The following is a 12,008-nucleotide window of genomic DNA, read 5'->3' on the forward strand; positions in this document are numbered from 1 at the left end:
TTCATTCAATGTGGCATATGCTGCTTGTCATCTGACCATCTCCAGAATAAGTTATCCATGACAGGACAGAAGCTCTGTGTGTGAAGTTTGTCCCTGGAACACAAATCTGAGACAGTATCATCAAAAAATTGCTTTTTAAGTCGCTTGCATTGTGTGGTATCATTTATAGTCAGATGAGAAGAGATCTTTTGCAGTTGCCTCAAACACGTGAAATGTATCATGGGTATCATGAAGTTGTGCTAAAAGACCATCATATGAATTCATGACAGTGAACAAGTCAATGCCCAGCTCCTGTAGAGCTTTATTCACAAGATTAGTCTTTTGTAATATGTGATTCCAAATGACACACATCAAAGGTGTCTTGAACTGATCTAGCTCCTTAGTCAGTGACCTTGCCGTATATATTGCTGTTGGTGTTTGTCAGTCACTTTCAGCTATGTCTATCAACATGTGACGAATTTCAGAATAGTTCATATAAAGTGCTCTGGTGGCATCGCTCTGTGCTGACCCTCTTGTTTCTGATATGCTATGTATAACATAGGTATTTTGCTTCATGTTATTTACTTATTTAGACTACCTCTGTGGTGAAACTGAAGAACATAAAGGCTACGTCTACACTAGCACACTACGCTGAAGTAGCCTATTTTGAAGTAATGACATTGAAATAGGCTAATTCGATGCGTATCATCTACACGTCCTCCAGGGCTGCTGCCATTGATGTTCAATGTCGAAGTAGTGATGGGGAACATCGAAAGGAGCTGCCCTGGAAGGAAATGTGGAGTGACCACACACACGTGCGCTCCCTGTCGAAATAAGGGGCCAGCAAAGCCCCCAAGCCACTCCCTTAAAGGGCCCCTGCCAGATACACTTGCCCTGCACAGCACAAGATCCACAGAGTCGACAACCGGTTGCAGACCCTGTGCACGCAGCATGGACCCCCAGCTGCAGCAGCAGCAGCAGCAGCCAGAAGCCCTGGGCTAAGGGCTGCTGCATGCGGTGACCACAGAGCCCCACAGGGGCTGTACAGAGTGTCTCTCAACCCCTCAGCTGATGGCCACCATGGAGGACACCGCTATCTTGAAGTAGCAGGACGCAGATCTTCTACACGTGCCCTACTTCAACGTTGAACGTCGAAGTAGGGCTCTATTCCCATCTTCAGATGGAAATAGCGATTTTGACGTCTCACCGCCTAACATTGATTTCAACGTCGAAATAGTACACGGCGCGTGTAGATGGTAGAGGTATGCAAATGAGGTAAACTGAAAATGCAAATGAGGTATAAATTTGCATATTCATCATCTCGTTTGCATATCCTGATTTAAAAAGAGCTTCTTTTGAAAGAAGAAAGCCAATGTAGACGCTGCTCTTTCAAAAGTAAATCCCATCTTCGAAACAAAAAGCAGTCAAGTAGCACTTTAAAGATTAGCAAAATAATTAGGTGAGCTTTTGTGGGACAGCTGCACTTCTTCAGACCATAGCCATACCAGCACAGACTCCATATTTAAGGCACAGAGAACCAAAACCAGTAATCAAGGAGGACAAATCAGAAAAAAAAAATGATCAAGTTGAGCAAATCAGAGAGTGGAGGGGTGGGGTGGAAAAAGGTCAAGAATTAGATTAAGCCAAATAACAGACAAGTCCTTATAGTCACTGAGTTTCTTAGAATTCAGACTACCACAGCTTTGACTGCGCACGGCTCCCTCTCTGTTACTATTCCCATCTTCGAAATAATCCTTCTTCCCTTTATTTAATGGGAAGAAGGATTCTTTCAAAGATGGGGCTTACTTTTGAAAGAACAGCGTCTACACTGGCTTTCTTCTTTCGAAAGAAGCTCTTTTGAAATTAGAATATGCAAATGAGATGAATATGCAAATTTATACCTCATCTGCATTTTTAATTTACCTCCACATTTGCATTTCTCTTTCAAAAGAGGTGCTAATGGCCATTTCAAAGATTATTAATGAGGTGCCTCATTAGCATTAGGACGCTTCCAGCCACGGCGATTCAAAAGCCCTGCTTTCGAAAGCGCGAGGCTCGGCGCAGCTACACAGGGGTCCTTCTCGAAAGGACACCGCACCTTTCGAAATCCCCTTATCCCGCTCACTGACCAGAACAAGGGGATTTTGCAAGGTGTGGGGTCCTTTTGAAAAGGACCCCCATGTAGCCATGCCGAGCCATGACCTTTCGAAAGTGGTGCTTTCGAAGCGCTGCAGCTGGAAGTGTCCTAATGCTAATGAGGTGCTGAATGGCCATTAGCTATTTTGAAGATTTGTGCCCATGTAGACACAGCCAAAGAGTAACTGCAAACCCCCCCAATAACCCGACTTCTGCATGGCAACACTCAACAGCAGCTGATCCAACCAAATCCAGACTATGAGCAGCACATGGAATCCCTTCAACCAAACTCTTAATTTCACAAAACCTAGCTTGAACCCCTGAACTCATATTGCTGGCGTTATCATAGGACTGTGACCTGCACCTTGCAATATCAATGCCATGAAATTTGAGAATATCCTGAAAAAGACTGAATAAGTATTTTCCATCATGCTGCACGATGAGAACAAACTGAAGAAATCTCTCAACCACATTGCCATCACTGAGCACACAACGAAATACCACTGTAAGCTGATCGGTGTGACTAATATCAGCCTACTGCTGCTCACAGTGCGGAAAGGACTGCCACTCCCAGATTGGATTGCACAGCCACAGAAGATGCTGCTCGAATCAGTCCAACTGGGGTGCAAACCTATGATCCCTTGGGATCGAAGGATGCCTACTACTACTAATCCACTTCACCAAGGTGTCTACAATCCACATTCATCTGGCATTGATTAGGTGAGGGGGAACAATGGCTTCTAATTTTCTGCTCAACTGGGTTAATGTTACTGTTTCCTCATTTTCCTAACCCCACCTCCCACCCTGCTGTGGCAGTGCAGGATAGAGACAGCCAGGGACATTGCTCCTGCCAGCTGAGATGCCCTGCATAGAGTTCTGTCCATGTCCCCTGCCAGACAAAGCATCACGCTGTTCAGGTCCTTGCACATGCTGGTAACCTTACCATGCCCCCCAGGGGGAGGGGCCCCACAGTTTGAAAAATCTCTGATCTAGCAGCACAAAGGTTGTTCTCATTACAGAGGTCTCCACACGGGCTGCAAACACATTACTATGGAACCAGATAAACACTGTCCTCCACTTTCCCACTGGAGAAACACAAACAGTTTAAACATAAAAATAAAAATAAAAAAGGAGCAGGGATTTAGTGATCCCAAGTAGAAGAGTAGACACATGTATCTGAAATCTAAAACTTAAACTAGCAAGATACAGCCTTTGCTCATTTACCCCCATTCTCCTTTCCAGCTATCTAATGGGCAGGATCGAACAGTGAGATCAAATTGCTTGGTTTCTTTGACTCCTGAGGTGAAGCATAAATATAGCCTCTCTATGGTCCATATATCCCCAACGGGGTTCTACGAGTCAGGAAGGGGATTCAGTCTCTTGTCAATCTGGGATCCATGGACCATGTTAATTCTCCATCTTGCAAGTTCTCCTTTTTTGTTAGCTTTGTTCACAGCTAATATGTAAATTGTGGTAAACTCCCTTTGCTTTGTCTAAGACAGACCTTGTTCATCATCTTTGTTTAGAGTGGGGGTGTCTGCCTTAAACACGTTCTATAAACATTATAGAGGGAATTCATAAACTTCACATATAACGTTAACAGCTGCATTTTACAATTATATTAATAACCAGCATGTGAGACATCAAATGAAACTACTATTTCTGTTTAAACACCATTGCAATAGCATATATATAGGGAGCAAATATGGATGCTTAAAGTCACAGGAACTATCCAGCATTGGTAGAAGTATGGATGTCCTAATGCTCATTTCTATGATTTTGTGCTTTAATGCAAGACAAACCTTAAGCTTACGTCCCTCTTTAAATTCAGACATTTCTGTTACTCTGTTATATTTTAATTTTCCAGTTGAATTGCATGGCCTGGATCCAGGAGAAATATCTTTGGCCTTTAGTGCTGTGAGAGCCCCTGCAGCTGGCTCAGCAGCAGGCCAGTCATTTTAGACTTGTCAGCCCAAGAGGATACTTCAGCAAAGTGGGCCTCTGAATGTTCTTTCCCTGGCAGTTTCTAGGTAATAGATCAAGCATGCAATTACTACCTGCATATAGAAAAGAGGAAAAAGAAAGCAGCATGCAGTTTTAAAAGTGCACCCCTTGTTTTTAAGCTCTGAAAATTATCTATTCAAGAATAGCAAGGCCAGGTGTTTGTTAGAAATGAATAACTTTCAGGGCAACAGTTGGGAGGGGCAAGTGGATTTTACTGACATGTTCAGTGTGTCCCTTGATGTGATTTTATGGGAATGTGAGACATATTTCCTGGGAATGGGTCAGTTTTCAGCAGTGGCAGAGGAACCCAGGAAGTTAATATCCAAGCAAAAGATCCCCTTGTGCTGAAGACAGAGCAGTTCCAGGGCCATCAGTCACACAGATTACTTTGGGATGGACCCTACACTGAGGATCTAAGCCTGAGGGATGCCTAGAAAACAGACAATGGCAGAATTCCACCAACTTCAAGAGAAACTGGATTGGACTTAAAAGTACAACTTATTTTGGATGAATGCAACCTGCCGCGTCTCTGAACTGTAGACTTTGAGGCAGCTCTAGACCTCAGATGTGGACCAAAAAAATCAATTTTAATTTCAAAGAAATGTTTAGTTTGGCCACTTTAAGAGAAGAAAAACATTTGACTTGCAATTTCTACAGGGACTACAATATGACAGGTTATTAACTACACAAAGCAACAGCTGCACTGTGACACACATTGGTTTCACAATGCCTTTGGTAATAGGGGATTTCAAATGATTAAATAGTTTATAAAGTCTGAGCGCTTTGTAAGGATGGTGGTGGGTGGATGAAAATACAACAGCAAAAGAGCAGGTGATTCAAAAGAAATGACTAACGAGGCACGGATTATAAATTCCTACCACAAAGACTTTAACTTGACACTTATAAGACAAACACTACTTCTGAGCTCAGATTTGGCATGCTTGACCTCAGCCAGAGAAAGTATTTTGCCACCTATCATAGGTGTTTCTGAATTTGATTCTTGTGGCTTTAAGTCTTTATCTTAAGTTCCCTTTAACTTGGTGTTGGACTAAACAGTCCTTTGGTTCAACTGGAATTCTCTCCTATGGTCATTTGAGACTATTTCTTCCATGAAATTCCCAATCACATGTTGCTTTCTGCTGTCTGAGAATGTAAGACATCAGAATGTTTATATTATTTGTTGGGGTTCATGGTCACTGCTAAAAATCACTTTATCTGGATGCATTCATATAGCTCCACTAGTGCAGTAGAAATATATGAAGCAGCAATACTCAGACTGAAACTCACAAGCTGCAAATGGAGTGTTCTTCCTGTGACTGTTTGCAGCACCTGATATTAAAACACTGATTATTAACCAATCAGGGTCCTTTTACTATGTTATTATCCAGCTGCAATTGATAACATGGTAATACTTGGTTAATCATTTTGCTGTGAGAATAATATACTACTAAATGAAACAATGAATTTACACAACTGTGGCTCTTTTAGGCAATGTTGATCACTCATTTGGCTCCTGAACCATGGAGGTTTGAATATCATTGCTCTAAAGTAACATAAAGGATCAAAATTAGGAACAAAAGCAGGGATCGTATAAAAGAACAGCGCAATACAAAATACAGCTTTCTGTTTTATTGCTAATTCAGTCAGTCATTTTGCAGTTGATCTTTTAGATCCATGACCTTTTCCCTCCCCAGCAGGACCATTAGGAAAACACAGTACTCCTATATATTCCTTATAATATCCCCTCTTTCACAGAAATGAAAATATTTACAGTGGGAAAGTGTCTCATTACCCAAAAGCAGACATGGCGGAGCTCATATTTGCACTGAAGCTGGCTAGCATCTCTTCAGAATTATGCTGTAAAGTACATTTGCTCAACTGGGTTCACAAACTACCAACCTATCTTTTTATACTGCTCATATCTCTTCTGTCTGCTTCTCCCACAAGCGCCTTTGTGCTCTTCTCTTTTACCAGCTGCTTCTACCCCAACATCTAGAAGAAGTCATTACAGCCCTTGTTGTTCAGCTTTAGAGGAACTGGGGATATTTGTAATGAATGTACACAAGGCATCTTTTGATTTCGTTCCTCTGTCCTACCTATGGTATGGCAGTTGGTTCCTGACACTGACCTCTTCAGCGCAAAGACTGTGTGCTTGTGTGTGTGTATGCATGTTATGGGTGCCACCAGATACGTATCTGGAACAACTAACCTACTATCCCCATCATCCCCTAAATAAAAAAAATGGTGATAGGATGAGAGATGGACCTGAGCACACCAAAAATCAAACCAAAACAAAAAAAATATCCGGGTCAGGGTTTTGAACACATTGGCCTATTACAGAAATTTTTTAGGAATAAGTGTTCTTTTGAAGACAGGGTTTATTTTCGAAAGAACCCCATCTACACAGCTTTTTTCTTTTGAAAAAATCTCTTCTGAAAAGGGATAATGCAAATGAAGCATGAGATGTGTGTAACCCTTCTGCCAGAAGGGGTTAGCAGCAACCAGGGCCAGGTTCAATATCTAGGGGTTCCTTTTCACCCATCACAGAGAACTAGCTCAAGCCCCCACCCAGTAGACTGGGAAATTCACACACCCCTGGGCGCCTTGGAGAGGCAATGCTTCCCCACTCGCAAGCATACAGTCTGAGTGTAGAAAACAAACTTCTAATGAAAGAGGAAGAAGAGTCATATGACGTAAGCTTGGGAAAATACCACACCCAGAGCTCATAACCAATCCTCAAGTAACTGTCCCAGCTCAAATGGATTGAGCAGGGTCCTTTGCCTCTCTGGCTCACCAGCCCAATACTGTAACCAGCCAATCCACACATCCAAACTTTCTTCGTATCCTGCTTTCATATGCCCCACTTACAGCTTGGTCCAGTCTGTGCGGGCCCTGATACATCATTCTGATGCATTCCCTCGCTGAGCCTGAGGCAACGCCACCTTTACGCTGGTCCGGTGTTCTGCTTGATCCCTGCCTGCTGCCCCAGCAGCTGCCGGCCAATCGCGCCTGCCAGCCGCCTGCTGCTTCTCCTGCTGGCTACCTGCCAGTTGCACCTGCTGGCCATCTGCTAGTTGCACCCCCTGCCAGCTGTCTACTACTCCTCCTACTGAACAGCCGCCTGCTGCTATCTTGTGGGTTTTGCTGTAGGAAGACGTTGTGACTCCAGGTCGCAGTGATTTCAGCTCATAAGAACATTCAGCTCTGGGCTTAGCCACACTATCTACCAGGGTGGAATGTCACAGAATAACTACAGACCCATGTTTAGGTCTACCTGTGAACAGTGCATGGAGAACTAATCAAACCGGTCTTACAGCTGCATAGCCAAAAGGCTTCCAGCCAGCTGACTCAACCACTATGCCTCCCCTCTTTCACCCTCACAGTGCTTTGAGGGAGGGAGCCCTCTGTACTCCCTATCTTACATGGTAGTGATGACTGCCCTGTATCCTTACAAAACATCAAGCATTATTGAGGCTCCACAATTCTTACATTGGATGATAGCCTAAACTGTGACTTTACAGCAACATGTTTACAATAGACAAAACATCGTTGCTTTGCTTGCTCCCATGAGGCTTTGTTTACAAGGCATTACATATACACACCTTTGCATTTTCATGAAAATGATCTCTGAAGGACACCCTCTCAACTCCCTCAGAAGTATTGAGCTCCTGCTGGCACATTCCTTCCATATGTAAATCAGTGCCTCATTTGCATTTCCAGTTTCCTTCATTTGCATTCCTCTTTTGAATGAGGAATGTACATGTAGACACAGCTCTAGGGATGGAGATTCCACCACCTCTCTAATGTAATGCATTCCTGTAGTTTACCACCTTTCTGGTGAAATAATTTTGCCCCCTCTGTAACTTTAGACCTTTGCTCCTTGTTCTGCCATCCATCACTACTGAGAACAGTTTCTCTCCATCCTCTTTAGAGCCCCACTTCAGGAAGTTGAAGGCTGCTATCAAATCTCCCCTCACTCTTCTTTTCAAACTAAATAAGCCCATATTCCTCAGACTTTCCTCATAGGTCATATGCTCCAGACCCCTAATCATTTTCACTGCCATCTGCTGGACCCACTCCAATGCATCCACATCCTTTCTATACTGGGGGACCCAGAACTGGACGCAATACTCCAGATGAGGCCTCACCAGTGCCAAATAGAAGGGAATAACAACTCCCCTAGAGCTGCTGGAAATGCTCCTCCTAATGCACACCAATATGCCATTAGCCTTCCTGGCTACAAGGACACATTGTTGACTCATATCCAGCCTCTCATTCACTGTAATCCCCTGGCACTTTTCTGCTGTACTACTACTTAACCAGTCCATCTCCAGCCTGTAACAATGCTTGGGATTCTTCTGCCCCAACTGCAGGACTCTGCATTTGTCCTTGTTGAACCTCATCAGATTACTTTTGGACTAATCCTCCAGTTTATCTAGGTAACTCTGGACCCTATCACTACCCTCTAACATATCTATTTTTCCCCTCATCTTAGCATCATCCACAAATTTGCTGAGGGTGCAACGCATCCCCTCATCTCAGTCATTAATAAAAATGTTGAACAATGCCAGCCTTAGAGCTGATCCTTAGGGCATGCCACTTGAAACTGACTGCCAACCAGACATTAAGCCATTGATCACTACCCACCACAGGGCATGACTCACCGCCACAGAGCCTCTTGCTGGTCATTCGGGAATCAGTTCTTCTTCAGCAGGGCACTCTCACCTGGCTGGTTTTCCACCCACTGTCGATCCCTGCTCTCAGTCTCTGCATCCACATTGCTTCCCAGATTACAGCATCCACTTCAGGACAGTGCCTTCTGGTAGTGTTCATTTCCATCCCCCACCCCTTCCAGAGGGCTCAGCCATCCTGGCTCAGTGCACTCATTACTGAGGCCAGATGCAGCCTTCATCTAGCTCCTCACCTGAGGGGCAAGTCATAACTCATAACAGCCACTGTTTCGTGACTAGGTACAGTAGAAGAGCAGGGGAAGGGACGGGACTCAGGCCTGCCCACTACTCTGAGTCCTAGCCCAGGGCCCTCTGGCAGCTGCCTTGTTCTGCCTTCTTTCTCTCTCCCTTTACTGCCTCTCTTTCCCTGGGCCACCTGCCCCTGTCACCCCTTGCACCCTCTCTAGCAAGTGCCTGTGCCTCTCCCTGGCTTCCCTTATCCTGTCCAGTACTGCTTTGTGTAAAATGCTGCTGACCTGCTGGGAGCCAGTCCTGCACCCTCCCAGGTCAGGACCCCCAAATGACTCAACTCTGCTGAGTGGCTCCTTATATACAGGGCTGCTCCAACATGCTGACCTCTGATTGGCTACTTCCAAGCCCTTTCCTATTGGCTGGGGTGCTGTGCAGGCTCCCTCCAGCCTCCATTAACTCTTTCCTTGCAGGAGTGGGACAGCTGCCCCACTATGATGAAGAACATGATGAACTTCATTCCGTGCTTATTTTAAACAACTTAGATCTTTTGTTCATGTTGTCAATATCTGGTGAAGAAAAAGAGAAATGCCATCCTAAGTGCAGTGTTATTTATAACTGCCTAGATGCAGAAATGTGTAATTTATATTTCAAGCGGAGTAACAGTCAGATCTAGAGCTCCTGAATACACAATTTATAGTTTTTAAAGTGAAGTCATTACTCTTTTGCTGAAAAACTGTTTGTCATGAAACAGGAAATTACTTTTCTATCAATTACTCCTGGAAGATTAGTTAATTTACATTTGTAAGGCACAAAAACAGCATCTGGCCGCCTAAAGAGATGCTTCTTGGAAACATAGGTGTAATTTAGGAATTTTTTAAAAAAGTTAATGGAAATCAACTTGAGAATAAAAATAAATGGCCCCAGCTCCACAGCATAAACTCTTGTTGAGCTGCATGCATCACTTCATGACTTGCCAGTTTGTGCTGTGACCTTGTGAGGACTTACTGGTGGGACAGAGTCCAAAACTGATGAAAGATTAAAGAAAATAACAACAACAACAATAAAAAAAACCAAATACTAAAAACGGGTGTTGCAGGAAATTGTATCAGTGATTCTGCAAGAGACATGGAACTAATACTAAACCACTGAGTTGTAATCACTGTTACTAGACTCGGTTTACCACCACTGTACTCTACTACAGACCTGTGCTTACGAGGGCAAGTTTGACATGTGGGAGACACTTTAGAAGTTATTGTCTTGGAGTACTCTGCTGCAGTGCTGCTGAAGGAAAGGAACTGAGTGCCTCACTGTGCTGGTGAATAATAGTCTTGCTCTGAAGTCTTCAGTTTGGTAGCAGGCATGGAGTCCAGGCTCCCCCTAATCTTCCAGAGCCACTCTCCTTCTATAGCTTTCCTTCCTTTCTTCTGTTTTTATCTCCCCACGGCCATAACCAGGCCTGGTGAGTGGGGTAGCTACTCAGGCACAAAGCCACACAAAGGGAAATATGGGGCTTTTGGATGGGGGGAACCCCTGAGGTCATGTGACATCTCCTCCCCAGATTTCTGCCCTCCATTTAGCACAGATGTTTTCAAATTGTGGGGGTAGCCCACCCTTCAGTTTGAAAACCATCACATCCTTCCAGAAGCCAGGGGTTTGGAGGCTGATATCTGTATGCATTGCGGGAGCTGGGATGCAGCTGGCAGTCCAGCAGCCCTCCTTATCTACTCACCAATCTGGGTCACCTCTGCACAGCAATGCACTCCACAGGGAGGGCAGGCAGCACAGCTTCATGGTGAATCAAATACTCACTTACGAGCTGTGTCTACACGTGCACGCTACTTCGAAGTAGCGGCACTAACTTCGAAATAGCGCCCGTCGCGGCTACACGCGTCGGGCGCTATTTCGAAGTTAACTTCGACGTTAGGCGGCGAGACGTCGAAGTCCCTAACCTCATGAGGGGATCGGAATAGCGCCCTACTTCGACATTCAGCGTCGAAGTAGGGACCGTGTAGACGATCTGCGTCCCGCAACGTCGAAATTGCCGGGTCCTCCATGGCAGCCATCAGCTGGGGGGTTGAGAGATGCTCTCTCCAGCCCCTGCGGGGCTCTATGGTCACTGTGTGCAGCAGCCCTTAGCCCAGGGCTTCTGGCTGCTGCTGCGGCAGCTGGGGATCCATGCTGCAGGCACAGGGTCTGCAACCAGTTGTCGGCTCTGTGTATCTTGTGTTGTTTAGTACAACTGTGTCTGGGAGGGGCCCTTTAAGGGAGCGGCTTGCTGTTGAGTCCTCCCTGTGACCCTGTCTGCAGCTGTGCCTGGCACCCTTGTTTCGATGTGTGCTACTTTGGCGTGTAGACATTCCCTCGCAGTGCCTATTTCGATGTGGTGCTGCGCAATGTCGAAGTTGAACATCGACGTTGCCAGCCCTGGAGGATGTGTAGATGTTATTCTTCGAAATAGCCTATTTCGATGTTGCTACATCGAAATAATCTATTTCAATGTAGGCTTCACGTGTAGACGTAGCCACAGACACACAACACAGCACAGAAGCACTAACCCAGGAACCTCTCCCTTCAACAAACCACATTGCAAACTCTGTACACATGGCTAGACAAGTGACACTTCACAGGCCCTAACCACATAAGCCCCACCATCCATTGCTCATAAACCTGCGCATCCACTATTGTAATATATGCCATCAAGGCTGTGTCTACACTTACGAAAAACTTCAAAATGGCCATGCTAATGGCCAAATCAAAGAATACTAATGAGGCGCTGAAATGAACATTCAGCGCCTCATTAGCATGCTGCCGGCCGCAGCTTGTCTACATGGGGGTCCCTTTCAAAAGGACCCTGCCAACATCAAAATCCCCGGCGGCATGCTAATGAGTTGCTGAAAGAAAGGTTACTCACCGTAGTAACGGTGGTTCTTCGAGATGTGTCCCCGTGGGTGCTCCACATTAGGTGTC

The 12,008-nt window shown here is 45.0% G+C and overlaps 1 protein-coding gene across 4 annotated transcripts in view; it reads right to left on the minus strand.

Annotated features, from left to right (window-relative positions):
- STARD13 (StAR related lipid transfer domain containing 13) overlaps positions 1 to 12,008 on the minus strand; it is a 506,601-nt gene that overhangs the window by 422,742 nt on the left and 71,851 nt on the right. The window contains exon 1 of one of the 4 annotated variants that reach the window (XM_074986398.1): positions 8,784 to 9,233. The exons of the other annotated variants lie outside the window; for them this stretch is intronic. The gene's annotated coding sequence lies outside the window, so the exon portion shown is untranslated. Of the gene's footprint in view, positions 1 to 8,783; positions 9,234 to 12,008 lie in introns of those variants that run through there. 4 annotated transcript variants of the gene reach the window in all.

This window comes from Carettochelys insculpta, chromosome 1, assembly GCF_033958435.1.
Source record: "Carettochelys insculpta isolate YL-2023 chromosome 1, ASM3395843v1, whole genome shotgun sequence".
NCBI classification, from domain to species: domain Eukaryota; kingdom Metazoa; phylum Chordata; order Testudines; family Carettochelyidae; genus Carettochelys; species Carettochelys insculpta.